The 15,271-nt window shown below is 55.6% G+C and overlaps 1 long non-coding RNA gene across 1 annotated transcript; it reads left to right on the top strand.

Moving 5' to 3' along the window:
* The first annotated feature begins 9,253 nt into the window (after positions 1-9,253).
* Positions 9,254-14,840, top strand: LOC118692114 (uncharacterized). The gene is made up of 2 exons (XR_004981120.2): positions 9,254-9,489; positions 14,137-14,840. It is a non-coding gene; the product is annotated as an uncharacterized LOC118692114 (long non-coding RNA).
* Positions 14,841-15,271: the final 431 nt, after the last annotated feature.

The raw sequence follows: 15,271 nt of genomic DNA, 5'->3' as shown, positions 1-15,271 counted from the left end.
ATCTGGCTTGGCTCAGGCTGGAGCCTGGGGCTGCTGGGACAGCTCAGTTGGGACCATTAATTGAAATAAGCCTCCCAAGTTCTGCTCCCCAGCAGCTGGCCAGGTGACCTTCCCGGTGTCACACACACCATGGCAGCTTTCCAGGCCCATTTCCAGCCTTGGCTGAAGTTCTTCCAAAAGGTTGTGGAGTTTTTGAATTCAGGCTAAGGATGCCTCGTTTTTTGCACATTCTCCACAGGGAGTGAGCTCTGTGTTGGCTTCTTCGCCACAAACATTGCATGCTGGGTGTGGGAGAGGGGAGGAGGGTCCCACAAGGTCTGTGGGATGCTGTGTTGTCTCTGCATAAGAGCAAGACTGAAAAGGGCTTTTCTCAGGGGAGAGGAGCCATGGAAGATCCTTTATCCATGATAAAGGCTTGACATCTGCATCACTTCACCTCTGGGAATTCTAGGATTCCTGGCCAACCCCCACACACTGAGGTCTCCCCATGCCTGAGCTGGGGCAGGGGGATGTTTACCCAGCAGCATCCTCTGAAAACACTCCATAGGTGGAAGCTGACACCCATTCCTACATCCCACCAGCCCACCCTGGGATGAGCTGTGTCCCCAGCAAGGCAAAGCTGCAGCTTCAGCTGGCCAAGGGCCCTGGCTGGCTGCCCTGCTGCGGCTCTGCAGGAGGCTGGGGATGTCCCTGCAGCCATCACAGGGTGCTTTCTGCACAGAAACTGCCTGAGGTCCTCCTGCCCTGGGGACCAGAGCACCACCAGGTCTGGCATCCTGCCTGCAGCTCCATGGTGCTGCCTCCATGGAGAAGCTGTCTTGGTTTGGGCTCTCAGGTTCCCCCTCCCCATCCCACAGAGTGGGTGACTGCTCGGGGAGTGCTGGCTATGCTTGTGTGAAGGAGGACACCTCTTCCATCACCAGCTCCTTCAGCCCCAGCAGAGAACCACAGCACCCAGCAGCCCTGGGCTGTGGGCAGCAAGGACCTTCTAGCTTGGTTGAGCCGTGGTGTCAAAAATAGGTTAGAAACTGTTGTAAAATAGTTGATAATTGTTAAGCATGTACTGTTAGTTTGCTTATGGTAAAAGAGGTTAAAAGGGTAGTTATAAGAAATTACACCTCAGTTAAGCTCACCTCACCCCAAGTGAAACGAGCCAGCCTGGACAGAACTGTAATGGCCAATCGAGTGCCTTAAACCTTCATGCAAATGAAGGATCCCAACTGAAACCAATCCAGAGGGACAGAAAACAGGATAAAAAGGGGCTTCTGACCCAGTGAATCCGTGCTGCTCCACCTGGACCATCGGGGCCATCGCTGCTGAGCAGCCCCAGCTGCAGCATCCTCGAGGGAATGCTCCTGCTTGGCCTGGGCCCCCTTGCTTTAGGCCTTTCCTTTTTATTGTAATAAATGCTGAAATCACTTTAGTACCAAGAGTCTGGTCTTGTTTTGAACAATGGTATTCCTCTTTTCGATCACGATCAATGCCTGACTATTCCTGAGGAGCAAATCAGTGCTCCCCATCCCTGCTGCTCTCCCAGGCAGCCCCACTCACTGCAAAGCCCACGCCAAGCCAAGGCTACTCCCGCTTAAGCAGGACTGGCTGCGGTGCCAAGGCCGGCTTCAACACTGCGTCAAGATGTTTTAAGGGCAGAGCAGTCAGGATTTGTGAGAAATAGGTCGGCCTGTGACAGCAGGAGGAGGCCACTCAGTGCAAGACGCTGCGGTGTTATCGGGCAGGGAGGCGGCGGCTGGCGCCGCGCGAGCCTTCAGCCCTTGGGTGACGATGGGCGGACGGCAGCGGCTGAGCAGGGCCTTAGCAGAGGTGACAGGTGCCACCAGCCCAAGCTGGGGGTTTGCAGCCTGCAGCTGGCCTCGCTTTTGGCCAGCCATTGGTGCTGACAGCCCTGGTGGAGCATCAGTCTGGAGAATTGCGTCTCCTCCCCACCAGTGGATGTAGTGCTGGTGGAGTGTCCAGATGGTACCAGGGACACTGGGGACACAGGACCAAGCTGCCCTGTCCTTGTCCCCTCAGCCTGTCCTGCAGCCCCCCCCTGTGCCTCTGACCCATGACTGGAGGATGAGGCGCCTGTGGGGAAGGAAGTATGCCTTGCCCTCTCCTGCCCTGCCTCTGAGCCCCCTGGGCTGGCTTCTCCTGCAGCTGGCTTCTCCTGCAGCTGGCTTCTCCTGCAGGCCCTCTCCCTGAGCCCAAGCAAGCCTGGGGCAGGCCTGTCAGGGATGGAGGAGCTGCTGGTCTGTCTTGTGGCAAACCCATGAGCCAACGAGTGATCAGGGCAGGTTCTACTAAACCTAAGATGGGTTCAGGAACAGGGCAAGCATGGATGAGTCCTCCCAAATCATTACAATGCTCCATCTGGTCCCACCTGCTTTCTGGCTTTGCCTGTTCTCCTACTCCTGGTTGAGGAGGAGAGGTGACCAGGGTGTTCCACGAGGCCACCTCCAGTCACGAGGATTCCCTGGGGACAGGGAAACAGCAGGACAACCTTCCCCTCTCATCCCTGCACTTGCCAGATCACAGCAACATCTTCTCCTGGCAGAGCCTTGGGCAACCCTGGGTTTCTCCATCTCCTCACCCACCCTTGCCACTGAGGTGTCACTCTCTTGTCTTGGGTGGCTTGGCAGTGGGCAGGGGGTGATGCCAGCACCCACCTGCTTTCCATCTTGGCAGGCTGGGACTGCAGCAGAGTCAGCCAAGCCCAGCCCTGGGAGCCAAGGGCCTTTATCAGTGCATCCTGCTTGACCTTTACAGTCATAATTCCTGCATTTTACCTCACGTGCTGCCCTGTGCTTTCTGAGGCTCCACCTGCTGTGGGCAGCGATGCCTCCAGCAGCGGTACAGCCATGACTGCCCACCTCCAGCAGAGCTCATTTTCCAGCTCTGGGACTGCACCAGGCAGGCCACTGATGCCCGTGAAGATCTTGCAGGTCCTGCACCTCTGTCTGGCAGAGCTGGACCCCGGCAGTGAGCAAGAGTGCTTGGCACAGCTCAGCATCTCCCAGCTGTGCCCTGTCCCCTCTGGGTGACACATGCTGGTGGCATCACTACCACTGGCATCCTTCCACCTTGCCATCGTGGGCACAGGTCTCCTACTGCCAGGTGACCTGAGCACCAGCCAGCTGGGAGATGCTGCCCCAGCTAGGCTCTGACTCCCTGAGCAGGAGACACCCTTCTCCTTGCTTCAGGACTTTTTGGGTGCTTTTCACCTGAAGCAGGTGGGGCAGAACCAGCCTAGGGCAGATCCCACTTGTGTGCTCCCCCACTGCCTGTACTGAGGGACAGGGTGCAGACCCTGGGGTCACACTGACGGATGGGGTGAAGGCCCTGGGCTCTCACTGAGGGATGGGATGCAGGCCCTGGGCTGGCACTGAGGGATGGGATGCAGGCCATGGGCTGGCACTGAGGGACGGGGTGCAGGCCCTGGGCTCACAGTGCAGGCCCTGGACTCACACTGAGGGATGGGGTGCAGGCCCTTGGCTCACCGTGCAGGCCATGGGCTGGCACTGAGGGATGGGGTGCAGACCCTGGGCTGGCACTGAGGGATGGGATGCAGGCCATGGGCTGGCACTGAGGGATGGGGTGCAGACCCTGGGCTGGCACTGAGGGATGGGGTGCAGGCCCTGGGCTCACAGTGCAGGCCCTGGGCTGGCACTGAGGGATGGGGTGCAGGCCATGGGTTGGCACTGAGGGATGGGTGCAGGCCCTTGGCTCACAGTGCAGGCCATGGGTTGGCTCTAAGGGACGGGGTGCAGGCCATGGGCTTGCACTGAACCCCAGCTCCTGCCTCTCTGCTGGCCTGGGAGGGCTCCCACCAGCAGCACGGTTCGCTGCCTTGCCGTGAGTCCTGACATTTCTCCATCGAGATAGCCTCAGGGGGAGGCATAAATTGGCTTTGCTGCAAGTGTGTGTGTGTGTGTGATGGGGGCTCCCTGCCCCCCAGCTGCAGCCCATGGAGTGCCTGAGCTGGCTGGTGGCCCTGTCTCTGGGGCTGGGACAGGGTTTGGCTGTGGTGCCTTCCAGGAGAGGCAGAGGCATTGCAGAGGGTGAGGCTGCAGGGCAGCTGAGGAGGCAGAGCCACTCCTGGGAGCTTGGGGCCGATCTGGGGGAAGGGGCCAGGGCAGGGCAAGACTGCCTGGGGATGCGCAGTGCACAGGGAAAGAGAGAACGCTCTTCCTTTAGGCAGAGGAACGAGAGAAAAGGGCAGGAGAAGAGGCAGGAAATGGGGGTGGGAAAGGGACACAGCGGAGATGGGAATCCTTGGAGAAAACACAATCTGTTGGGTGGGGGAGTATTGGGGGTCTGGGTGCTCCCACATCCTACCAGTCCCCCATGAGATGGGCTATCAGGGACCCACATTTAAACCCCAAGTGGCAAGATGGGCAGAGAGTCAGAGCTGGGGCTCCAGAGTGAGCAGTGCCAAGGGCTGCGGGATGCCCAGAGGCATCCCAGTGATGGTGCTGGCCTGCTCCCACCCTGAGGACACCCTGCACCCTGGGTCACCTCCCCAGCACGGTGCAGAGCTGCCACCTCTGCCCCCACAGCTCCATTTTCTCCATCTCCAGACAAAGTGACCGCTTATCCGCTTGGGTTTCACGCTGTGTGCTCAGCCCGGCGCTCACCCCGCGGCTGGACACCAGCAGGAAGAGGAATGCGACCAGGCAGGTTTGTGCAAACACAGGCACTGCGTGGTCCCCCTCGGTCTTTAGTCTGGTAAGCAAAATCAGCATCTAATCCAGATCAAACAGGACTTTAGCTCCTGTCAAAGGACTGATCCCCTATTCTGCCCAGGCTGTGGTATTTAAAGGGACACGGCCAGGTTAAGTGTAGCTGGAAACAAAGGGTTTGTGAAAATCGTCATAATAAAAATAACAACAACAAAGGCTGGGAAAGATTAGTGTGAAGAGAGACTATAATGAAATATAACTGCCAAAGAAAACTGTGGTTAATGGAGACATTCTAGAGCATTAGAAACCCCAGGTAGTGGAGGAGGAAAGAGATAAGTGAAACCACTCAGAAACCAGCAGCAAAACAGCCAGGCGGTTCCTGGATCAGGGCAAGATCTCCTCTCCTCTCTCCCCTCTCCTCTCCTCAATATCCCCACGCAGGAATTGGATCCAGTACTGGGTAATTCCTTTATTTGCCATCCAGGCTGTGATGGGAGCACTCCTGGGTTGCTCTGGGTGTTGGGCAGTGGTGCCAGGGGGCACAGCTGCCTCCCCAGGCTGGCCCAGCCCTGTGCCTCAGCCCCAAAAGGGATTTAGCCACCCGACTTCTCTGACCTTAATAACCAGCACTGACTTACCCAGAGTCTGGTGGCTAAATCCCGTGTGAGTCTGGAAGTGTGGGAGTCAGTGTCACAAGTAATTTATTCCATGCATCTCTCAGCCTCCTAAACTTGGGGAAGCCAGTTCTTAACACAGATCCTGGTGCTGCCACAGCCCCGCAGGTCGAGCAGATCTGCAGCACACTTCCTTTCTCCTCTTCCCTCTTTCCCTCTTGCCCAGCTGGAGAGAGCAAAGCCCTGCTCAGGCTCTTCTCCAGCCCAGGAACAGGCAAAGCCTCTGCTGCCCACAGGACCCTGGAGCATCCTTCAAGCCATGGACAAGCCATCTCCACAGTGGGGCAAATGCCCCCAAACCATTACTGGAACAGGCACAGTCCCTACAAGCCAGGCATGGCTCACACATGGCTGCTGCATGCTGGGGAGCTCAGTCCTGCTCTCTGGATGTTGTCAGTCCAACGTGGCCCTTCTGCCTCATCCCAAACCTCTGCTCTGCTGTGCTGAGGGTGGAAAACCAGAGGCAGCTCTTCAGCTGGGCTCTGTGGGGCTGGAGCTGCTGAGTGTCGAGGAGTTCTGCCCATGGAAAGGGAGGGCAGGCAGTCCTGCTCCACTGGATATTGGCAGAAACCTTTCCTGAGGTTTCTGGCCCTTTTCAGAGCCAAAGAGCTGGAGGCTGGTGGGGCCCCACTGACCACAGCCCTCAGGGTGTCCAGCCCTGGCACCCCCTCACTGCCTGGGGGTGCAGCCCCCTGTGCTCAGAGCTGGTGATTTCTCACATCCACATCCCTTACTCTGCTCTGCATCATGGCCAAACCCAGTGGCCTGGAGCTTTCCCAGGCATGACCACATGTGGGTTACTCCCTCTCCTTCAGCATCTGCTCAGACACTGCCACAACCTCTGCTGTGCCCTGGGCATGCCAAGGACAGCAGGCTGTGGCACAGGTGGGCAGGAGAGCTCTGTGGGCAAGCAAAGGGGTGCAGGCAGGCTGGGACAGGAGGGCAGGGGCTGCAGGGAGGGTTTTTCAGCTGGGCTGGCCTCATCCCTGCTGCCTGCAGCTCAGGATGACTGGGGAGTTCAAGCTGGGTTACAGCCACTGCCACAGCCTGAACATCACATTCATATTCTAGTCACAGTTTTTGGGCATCTTTGCTTTTCTTGGCAGTGTCAGAGCTCCAGGACAGCAGGGAAAAGAGGGAAATGGACCTCACTTGCCATGTCTCTGCTGCTGCAGCTGTCTCAGAGGAGTGTGCTGGTTGTCCTGAGTCATGTCTGTGCCAAGCAGAGCTGAGCTGACACCCAGCACAACCTGGGCTGCTGCATTTGCTGCCTGGGAGCCTTTTTGTTCCTCCCACAGTCAGGTCACAGCCTGTCCCATCTGGGTGAGGCAATGCTGTGGGCACAGGCAGGGGTGGACGTGCCTTTGCTGCCCAGCACAGACGGTTTTCAGCCCAGCAGCAGCTGCAGGAAGCTGGGGACCTGCCCTGGGGGGTTCCCTCTGCAGCCCTCCTGAAGGGCAGGCACAGGGCTGGCACAGTGCCCAGTGCCCAGGTGCCACCCAAGGCTGGTGGGGCAGTTTGGGAACACAGCTCAGAAAGCATAGCCACGGTGGGACACGAGCACTCTTGAGTCTGTCAGCCTTGTCCTGCTCCTTCTTCTGGGTCCTGTGGATTTCCTTGGCCCCAGTGGCATTGCTTGCTTTCCCTGGGTGTCCCCTGCCTCCTTCTCCAGCTGCTTCTGGAGCTCTGCTGGGAAATGAAACCCTTCTGATGGTGTGAGACCTGGAGGAAGCTGCTCTGTCGGCAGCATCCGTGGCATCATCACCTCTGTTTGCCCCCAGGTGGGATCCAGGAGGCTGTACCAGCACGGGTGAGGTGTGAGGCAGGTGAGTTCACACCAGAGCTGGAGCTGTCCTGCAGGTGCAGCTTTCAAACTTGGCAGAGAGAGATTAGGGGAAAAAAAAAAAGCCAGAAAAAAGAGAAAACACAAACATTCCACCTCCATCTTGCAAAGTCCTTGAGTCACATCAGACCCTGGCTGTGCCCTTTCCCTGGGCACCAGCTGCTGGCACAGTGATGCTCCACCACATCCATCCTCCTGCTCCCTGGAATATCTCAGTTTTCCAGAGGCTGAGCAAATTCTGTGGCATTTCCAGGCTGCAAGATACTCTGTAAACAGCCATTCCCAGAGGCTGGTAATTCCCCCAAATGCATGTGCAGCTCCTTGGGAAATGGAGCAAGGTCCAGCACAGCCATCTCATTCCTGATTCCAGGCAAGGCTGTGGGAAAGCTTCATGGTCCTGCTTGGTGGGCAAAGCTCTCTTCTCAGAAATGAGTTTTTGCTTAAATTTTGGAGAGGAAAATGTAGTCTGAGTCAGCCACAAAGCATGGAAAATTTCAAGCAGGCACTTGATGTGTGGCAAAAAGTATCCTTGGGCTGGGAGCATGAGTGGGGCTGTATTGTTTGGGCTGTTAAATCAAATACCCAAGGGAAAGAAATAACTTTGGGTCAACCCAAAATGAACTGTTCTAGATGCTCTTTCTGAAACAAGAAAGTGTTGCTTTGAACGGCAGGAAGCTCTTGGTTTTGTCCACTACTGATATAAATTACTTTACTAGATGGCAAGTGAAAAGTCACAAAGTTCCTCTAATACCAGAGAAATCAAAAATAAACATTGCTCTTCCCAAGGTAAGAGATGCTCCTTGTCCTTTCAGATGGAGCCCAAATTCCCAAATCATGGAATCATAGAATCATGGAATATCCTGACCTGGAAGGAATCCATGGCAGTCATTGTGTCCAACTCCTGGCCCTGCACAGGATATGCCAACAATCCCAACGTTTGTCTGAGAGCACTGACCAAGAACATCTTGAACTCTGTCACAGCCTTGTGGTCGTGACCATTTCCTTGAGAAACCTGTTCAGTGCCTGAGCACCCTTTGGAACAAGAATCTTTTCCAAATATCCAACCTAACTCTCTTCTGACACAGCCCCAGCCATTCCCCCAGGTCCTTCTGCTGGTCACCAGAGAGAATTAATTAGAGCCCCTCTGCAACCAGAGATTTTGGTGATGAGCTGTTAGTGTGAACAACTCCAGCCTGCTTGGGAAGTTGTGGATGGATCCATGTGGGGATCTGCCCTTCCTACATCAACACCCAGAGGATGCAGAGTGCTGAGCAGCCTTCATGGTGTGTGCTGCTACCGTCCTGCTGGGCTCTGCAGGGTGTGATGGCTGGCATGGCCACGGTCCTCTGACCAGGCTGGCAGCTCTCTCTCCTGGCACTGCCCACAGAGCCAGCTCTGGAGCTGGGAAGTGCAGGATGGGGTGGATGGGATGTGCAGCACTGGCTGTGGCTCTGGCTGAGGCAGGGAAGGATGTAAGACCCTCACTTGGAGGATGTCAGGGTATTCAGTTCATGATCTTCCTGCTTGTGCTACCTGGAATGTGTCCCTCCTCCATGACAAAGGCTGCAGCAGAGACACCTCATGCCTCTACACGCCCTGTGCTTCTGCCCCTTGCCGAGACAGCCTGCAGGAAGGCAAGGAGCTGGAGCAAGTCACCCCTTCAGGAGGCCACAAACACCCCCCTCCTCCTGGAGCAGGCTTTCCTGCCCAAATTCTGTGCCTGTTTTGAGAGGCTGTGGTTTTGGGCTCCCATGGAACTCTCACCCAAGCAGGATCTGGTTGACTGAGGAGAAAATTCTGCCTTCCACCTCCATGTCCTCCTGGCTCAGCCTCACAGCTTGCCAGTGGGGTTTGGCCAGGGAGACACATTAGTCCTTTTTGATGCCTCCTCTCACCTTTCCTTCAGCAAGGCTGAAGCACCAGAGCCTCTTGGGGTGTCCTCAGGTTGGGACAGCCTCACCCCATCCGCTGCTTGGGGGAGCTCCTGTAGCTGCCCTGCTTTGTGCCCTGCTTCCTCGGCACCGGTTATGCAAGAGGCTTTGGAAGCAAGACAAAATTACAGCGGGAAGAAATCATCGCCGGGCTCTGGTGGGAAAAGATATTATCCTGCGTTGCCAGCGAGACTGGCCGTCGGCAGGTAGGGCCCGGAGGAGCGCTGCGTGGCAGGATGATCGCTGATAAGATGCCGGGTCCTGCTCCGATGGCCTCGGGAGAAGGAAGCGCTGTGCTGTGAAGCTATGGAAACGGGCAGCCTGGGTGCGGAGCGCTAATTGGGCCACTCGCATCACCGCAGGTACGCGGCTCTTTGTGTGCACCGCGCCGGAAAGAGCGCGGCTGCGGGAAAAAACGGCCATGGAAAAAAAAAAAAAAAAAGAAAAAAGAAAAAAAAAAAAAAAAAGAAAAGTTATTCCATTGGAAGCGCCGGCTCTGGCGGCAGCTGCCCCCGGCCGTGCCCCCCTCCCCGGCCCCCCGCTCTGCCTTTGAGTCACCTCGGCGGCGTGACGGCTGCATCCGCCCCGCGCGAAGGTCACGCTTAAAAGCATTGGACATGGCTGGGCGCGGAGGTGGGAGAGGCGCTGCGCGAGTCGCATCGCGTTTGAAGGAGTTGCGGCCAGGGCAAACCTCCCCAACGTGCCCTTCGAGGAAGGGGCTCCCACCGCCTTTCATTATTTGCCAAGAAACGTAAGCCCAGAGGTCCGTGAAATTGTCAGGATGTGTGAAATCAGGCACCGCCGGGCAGCTCTCCTGCACGACCATTTTAAATATTTAACACGTTGATTATACAACATTTGTATTGAAACGCTGGTGTGGGCCCAGACCCGGGGTTTGGGGAGGGGCTGGGGTAAGGGGGGGGAGGATTTGGGATTTGGCCACCCTGCCCTGGGCTCCTGGCAGCCGCCGCAGCGCCGGCGGGAGGGAGGGAGGGAGGGAGGGAGGGAGGGGGCGGCGGGGACTGTGCGGGAGGCACTCAGGCGGCGAGGCGCTCCTGCTCGGGAGCCTCCGAGTGACAAACGCGCTCAGGAGCAGGAATTCATTCCTGTAAATATGTTTGCATTATTTATTTTAAGCATTTTTATAAATCATAATAGGAGAGACATCTGCTGTTAAAACTGCAAACTGCATTCATGCCTAGGGCAAGGCGGGAAGAGGCTTTTCCCCGGGAAAGCTTGGGAAAGTTTGGGGAGCACCGCAGATTTTGGGGGGTTGGGACGGGGGGGAAAATGTGCGGGGGCGTTTTCTTGGTGGGAGTTAAATATACCCGTTCCTTCCCGGGAGTTTTATTTAAGTCCTTCCTGCCTCCTCCTCCCCTCTGGCTTTTGACACCTTTTTTATATGGGCTTTATCATGAGGATGGCATCTCCCTCTCGCCTTCCTGACGGCCAGAGAAGCTGGGAGTCAAACACCCCGCTCCTCTGCAGAGACAGGCAGGCACACGCGGGTATCGGTGCGTCTTGTTTCCCTTGAGTGCAGCGGAGACGTCCGGAGGGGAACCCAGCACCTCGCAGTGATGGCACAGCACAAAAATACAAAAAAAAAAAATCCCTCTCCCCAGCCAGGTGGCATCTGCAGGTCCCTGGAGCCGAGAGCTTCTGGAGACGGCGGTGGCTGGTTCTGGGTGAGGGGAGGAAGCTCCGGGTGACTCTGACTCACCGCTCCGCAAGATTAATTGCCGGGCGTTGCAGGAGGTTTATCACTGCCACCCGCGCTCGCCGCGGCTGCGGCTCCTGCTGCCCGGGGAGCCGGGGCGAGGAGGGGCTGCTGGCACCGGGCTGTGCCGCTGGAGCCGCCGCGGAGGGGAGGCCATGCTGGATATCTGCCCCCCGCACGCCTGGGAGCAGCCCCGGCCTCGGGTCAGATGCCCCAGGGTGCAGGGGGTGCTTTTGCTGTTTCCTGAATGGGTCACGCCGTCCTGTGCCTCAGTTTCCTGCCCCTGAGGGCAGCTCTGTTTGAGCTGGGCTCTCGCTGCCACGCTTGGCTCCTGTTTTGGAGCTGTGCTGCCTTGTGGAGAGGCCCCACCTTAGGAAACTGGTGGCAAATCCAGGGCCCATCCAGACTTCCCCTCCATCCTGACGTCCTCAGCACTGACAAGCTCAGCAACTGTGATGAACAAAATCTTTTGCATAATCAATAATTAATGTCTGGGGTTTCCAAGCAGCTAATTAATCTCCTGGTGAATCGTGAAAAAAAAATGTTTAGGGGAAATGTAGGTGTTTCCAAGGCAGGTGAGCAGAGGTTCACGCTCAGCCCAGGCCCTTCTGTTAACCCACATCCATCCCTGGAGAGCTCCTAGCTCCAAGTGATGCTGCTCATTGCCAGAGTGTGGACAATATTGATCATAAATATTTGCCTAATGAGATCATATCTGCTTTCCAGCATATGCAGTGAGTGACCTCAAAAGGCCTGGTGTCCTTTGGGTGAGCTCCCAACGAGCTTAATTGTCTATCTGAGTCTTGCAGCTCTGGAGGTGACCTGCACTGGGCTGTGTGGAGGGCTCAGGTCGGCCCCAGCAGTGCTGGGGGTTCTGGAGGCAGGGAACAGACATTGCTGGGCCACATCAGAGCCTCCAGCCCAGTGCTCCCACCCAAAAGCTGGGAAATGCAGCACATAAACAGTTCAGGTTCCAATTCAGGTTCCTTGCCTTAGGCAAAGATTTGAGAGGATTACTCTGGTCACTGGTTACAGATTCAGGGAATATCACAGGCTTCACCCACCCCATTCCCCAGTAAATTCTGACTTGGGAAACCTCTGCTGGGTTCTCTAGAAGCTTCAGCAGAAGTTGTTCTCCAGCATGGCAGCCCTGGGCAAAGGCTTTGACCCAATTTCAGGCAACCTGAAGGGTTGAAAAGTCCTCACAGCAGCGATTTCTCTCTGTGACTTTCAGGGAGCTGCGTGGTCCTCCCCTGCTGGAGACCTGTGAGCTGTGGTAGATCAGTCCCAAGGCAGATCTGCAGCCACAGCTCCTCGCTGGTGACCAGGGACAGAGCTTTGCAGCCACAGCTCCACCAGGGACAGAGCTTTGCAGCCTCCCATCAGGCCCCTGACAAATGTGCCTGGGCACTGGTCAGGCCCAGGCTTGCTGCAGTCCATTTCTGTGTGAGCAGGCCATGAATTTGTTCTCCCCAGCTCTGGCTCTTCAGCTGGTCCCAGAATAGCCAAGTCAGTGACTCGTGGCTCATTTTGAACGGTTGCCAAGCAGCTGCAGCTGTCCTTGACTTTATCTCTGCTCCAGTGTGGCTTTGCCCAGCCCCACAAGTTCACACTAGGAGACTCCACTCCCCCTTCCCAGAATAGAAGACATCCAGGGCCCAGTGTCAGCAAGTTTAGCAGCTGTGGGAAGTGTTATCCTTTGAGCAATCAGTAATTAGCCTGGTTGAAAGGCCAGAGTCCTTGTGGCTAATGAGTAGCTCGAGATGAGACCTACAATCTCCTGACCCTCTTTAAGTCTCCTGGTGGCTTCCAAAGCCTTCCTGGATTGCTCTCACCTTTATGCCAGCTCCAGTGGCCTTCTGTCATGGGAGCTGGTCCTCTCCAGCACACCCAAAGCTCATGGTCACCCTTGCCTGGTCACCTCTGGCTATGTCCTGTTCCTCCCCACTCCACCTGCCCTCCACACTGCCCTTAACCTCCTGTTTCCATCACATCTTCTACATCCCTGCTCTCCTCCAGTCTCCAGCCTACCTGTGCACAGCTGCCACATCTGGAACTGCTGTCTCTGTGAGCAGGGCTGGCCTTGGTCAGTGCTGCTTGAGGAGACATTGCAGGAACACTGCTGCAGGCAGGGGGAAGATGGTTGATTATGGTTGTTGGTGGTGATTCCAGATCTGCCCCTGATGATGAGCATGGTTGTTGGTGGTGATTCCAGATCTGCCCCTGATGGATGGAGCAGGGCTGATGGTGGTGATTCCAGATCTGCTCCTGATGGATGCAGCAGGGCTGATAGGTGGTGATTCCAGATCTGCTCCTGATGATGGAGCAGGGCTGATGGTGGTGATTCCAGATCTGCTCCTGATGGATGCAGCAGGGTTGATGGTGGTGATTCCAGATCTGCTCCTGATGGATGATCAGGGTTGATGGTGGTGATTCCAGATCTGCTCCTGATGGATGGAGCAGGGCTGATGGTGGTGATTCCAGATCTGCTCCTGATGATGGAGCAGGGCTGATGGTGGTGATTCCAGATCTGCTCCTGATGGATGCAGCAGGGTTGATGGTGGTCATTCCAGATCTGCTCCTGATGGATGATTATGGTTGTTGGTGGTGATTCCAGATCTGCTCCTGATGGATGGAGCTACCTCCTGTGCCTCCAGTCCCTCTTCATCTTGCTGTCAACCTGGAAAAAGATGTAGCTCACCTCCTGCAGAGCTCACCTTGACCATGGCAACATTGATTTTTGGGTTTGGCTCGTGCTGAGGGTCTGTGTAATCAGCACAGGGCAGAAGCTTCAGCCAGGAGAAGAGGCTGATCAGGCAGCAATTGCTGCTCTGTTCAGATACTTTGTGCATTCAGGCCCTGGTTCCTTAGGAGCAGCATGGAAAATGAAGGCACTCTGGGATTAATGGACTTGCTTGAGACCTCTGGAGCCTCCTTTTCCCTTGTTTTACCTGTTAAGTATCTCTGCTTCCCTGCCTTGCAGGCAGCAGCTTCTTTTCCTTCAGAGGTGTTCCAGGCTGGGAATATTCACAGCCCTGTGTTATCTGGTGTCAGCAAAGAGATGGGAACATCTTGGGCTGAAGTCAGTTGATTTATTGTTCCTGATTCTTAGAGCAGCCCAGAGTATGATGGGATGGGATCTCCTCATTTAATGTCACATTTAGTGGGATTGGAGTGAAGAAGGTCACAAGAGTTTGAGGTAGTTCTCTTTCTTTTTTTGTAATCTTATTTTTCTTTTTATTTTTTCTTTTCTTTGTTTGTTTATTTTTAATTTTTAAATTTCTTTCTGCAGGTAGTTCCTCCCCTTTCCAGGCTGATGAGAACTGCAGTGGGAGATTTATCCTTGATCTCAAATCCTTGAGATTTATCCCTCTCCCTTGAGAAGGGAAGGATTCAGAGGGACTTAAAGCAGCCATGCAGTACCTGTAGGAAGGTGTTGGAGAGGACATCCAGACTCTTCAGAGTGGTGTGTGCTGAGAGGAAGAGAGAAAACAGGTATGAGGTGAGTTAAGAGAAGCTCAGGCTGGTGATAAAGACACTTTTTTTCCATGAAGGCAGCCAAGCATCAGCAGCTTGCCCAGGAAAGCTGCACTGTCTCCATCCTCTGAGGTTTTCAAGCCCTGCTGGACAAGGAGATCTTGCTTGGAGCAGAAAGTTGAACTAGAGATCTCCTGAGGTCCCCTGTGACCTGGGAAATTCTGCCACTTTATGTTGAGATCGACATTCCAGGACTGCTCCACCCCCTCACACAATGAACTCCAAAGCAGTTTTGGGGCTCCTGAAGATTGGAAGAAGGAGGCTGTGCCATGTCTAAGGCCATGGATCACCATGCACTGGCTTCATCATCAATAATTAATGTCTGGGGTTTCCAAGCAGCTAATTCATCTCCTGGTGAATTGTGAAAAAAATCTTTAGGAGAAATGTAGGTGTTTTCAAGCCAGGTGAGCATAGAAGCACTGGCTTCACAGAATCATAAAATAAAATAAAATCCTGCAATGGTTGGGGTTGGAAGGGACCTAAAGCTCTTCTCATTCCACCCCCTGCCATGGGCAGGGACATCCTCCACTAGAGCAGCTGCTCAGAGCTCCCCCTGTCCTGCACGGGGTTTGATAGAGCCCATACCCCATCCATGGCACCTCCTGGCCACGGGTCCCAGCCCAGCATGGTCTCAGGTATCAGAGTGAAGCAGGAGGAGAATCCCAAGGCCTGGAGCTGCCCAGCTGTACCTGAGCCAAAGGGATCCAGTGGGATGCCCAGAGCTGCCATCCCTGCTGTGCTGCAGGCCAGTCTGGAGCACCCAGGGGACCACAGGGAGGCTGTGCTGCTTGAGACAGTGCCCTAAGCTCAGAGTGGTAAAAAACCTGCAGAGCACAGTGCTGGTGTGCAGCACAGCCACCGTCCCTCACTCCCTCCCTCCGTGTTTTCTG

Source organism: Molothrus ater, chromosome 15 (genome assembly GCF_012460135.2).
Source record: "Molothrus ater isolate BHLD 08-10-18 breed brown headed cowbird chromosome 15, BPBGC_Mater_1.1, whole genome shotgun sequence".
In the NCBI taxonomy this organism is placed as follows: domain Eukaryota; kingdom Metazoa; phylum Chordata; class Aves; order Passeriformes; family Icteridae; genus Molothrus; species Molothrus ater.
The sequence above is the reverse complement of the archived record's forward strand: the minus strand, read 5'-3'. Positions and strand labels throughout refer to the sequence as shown.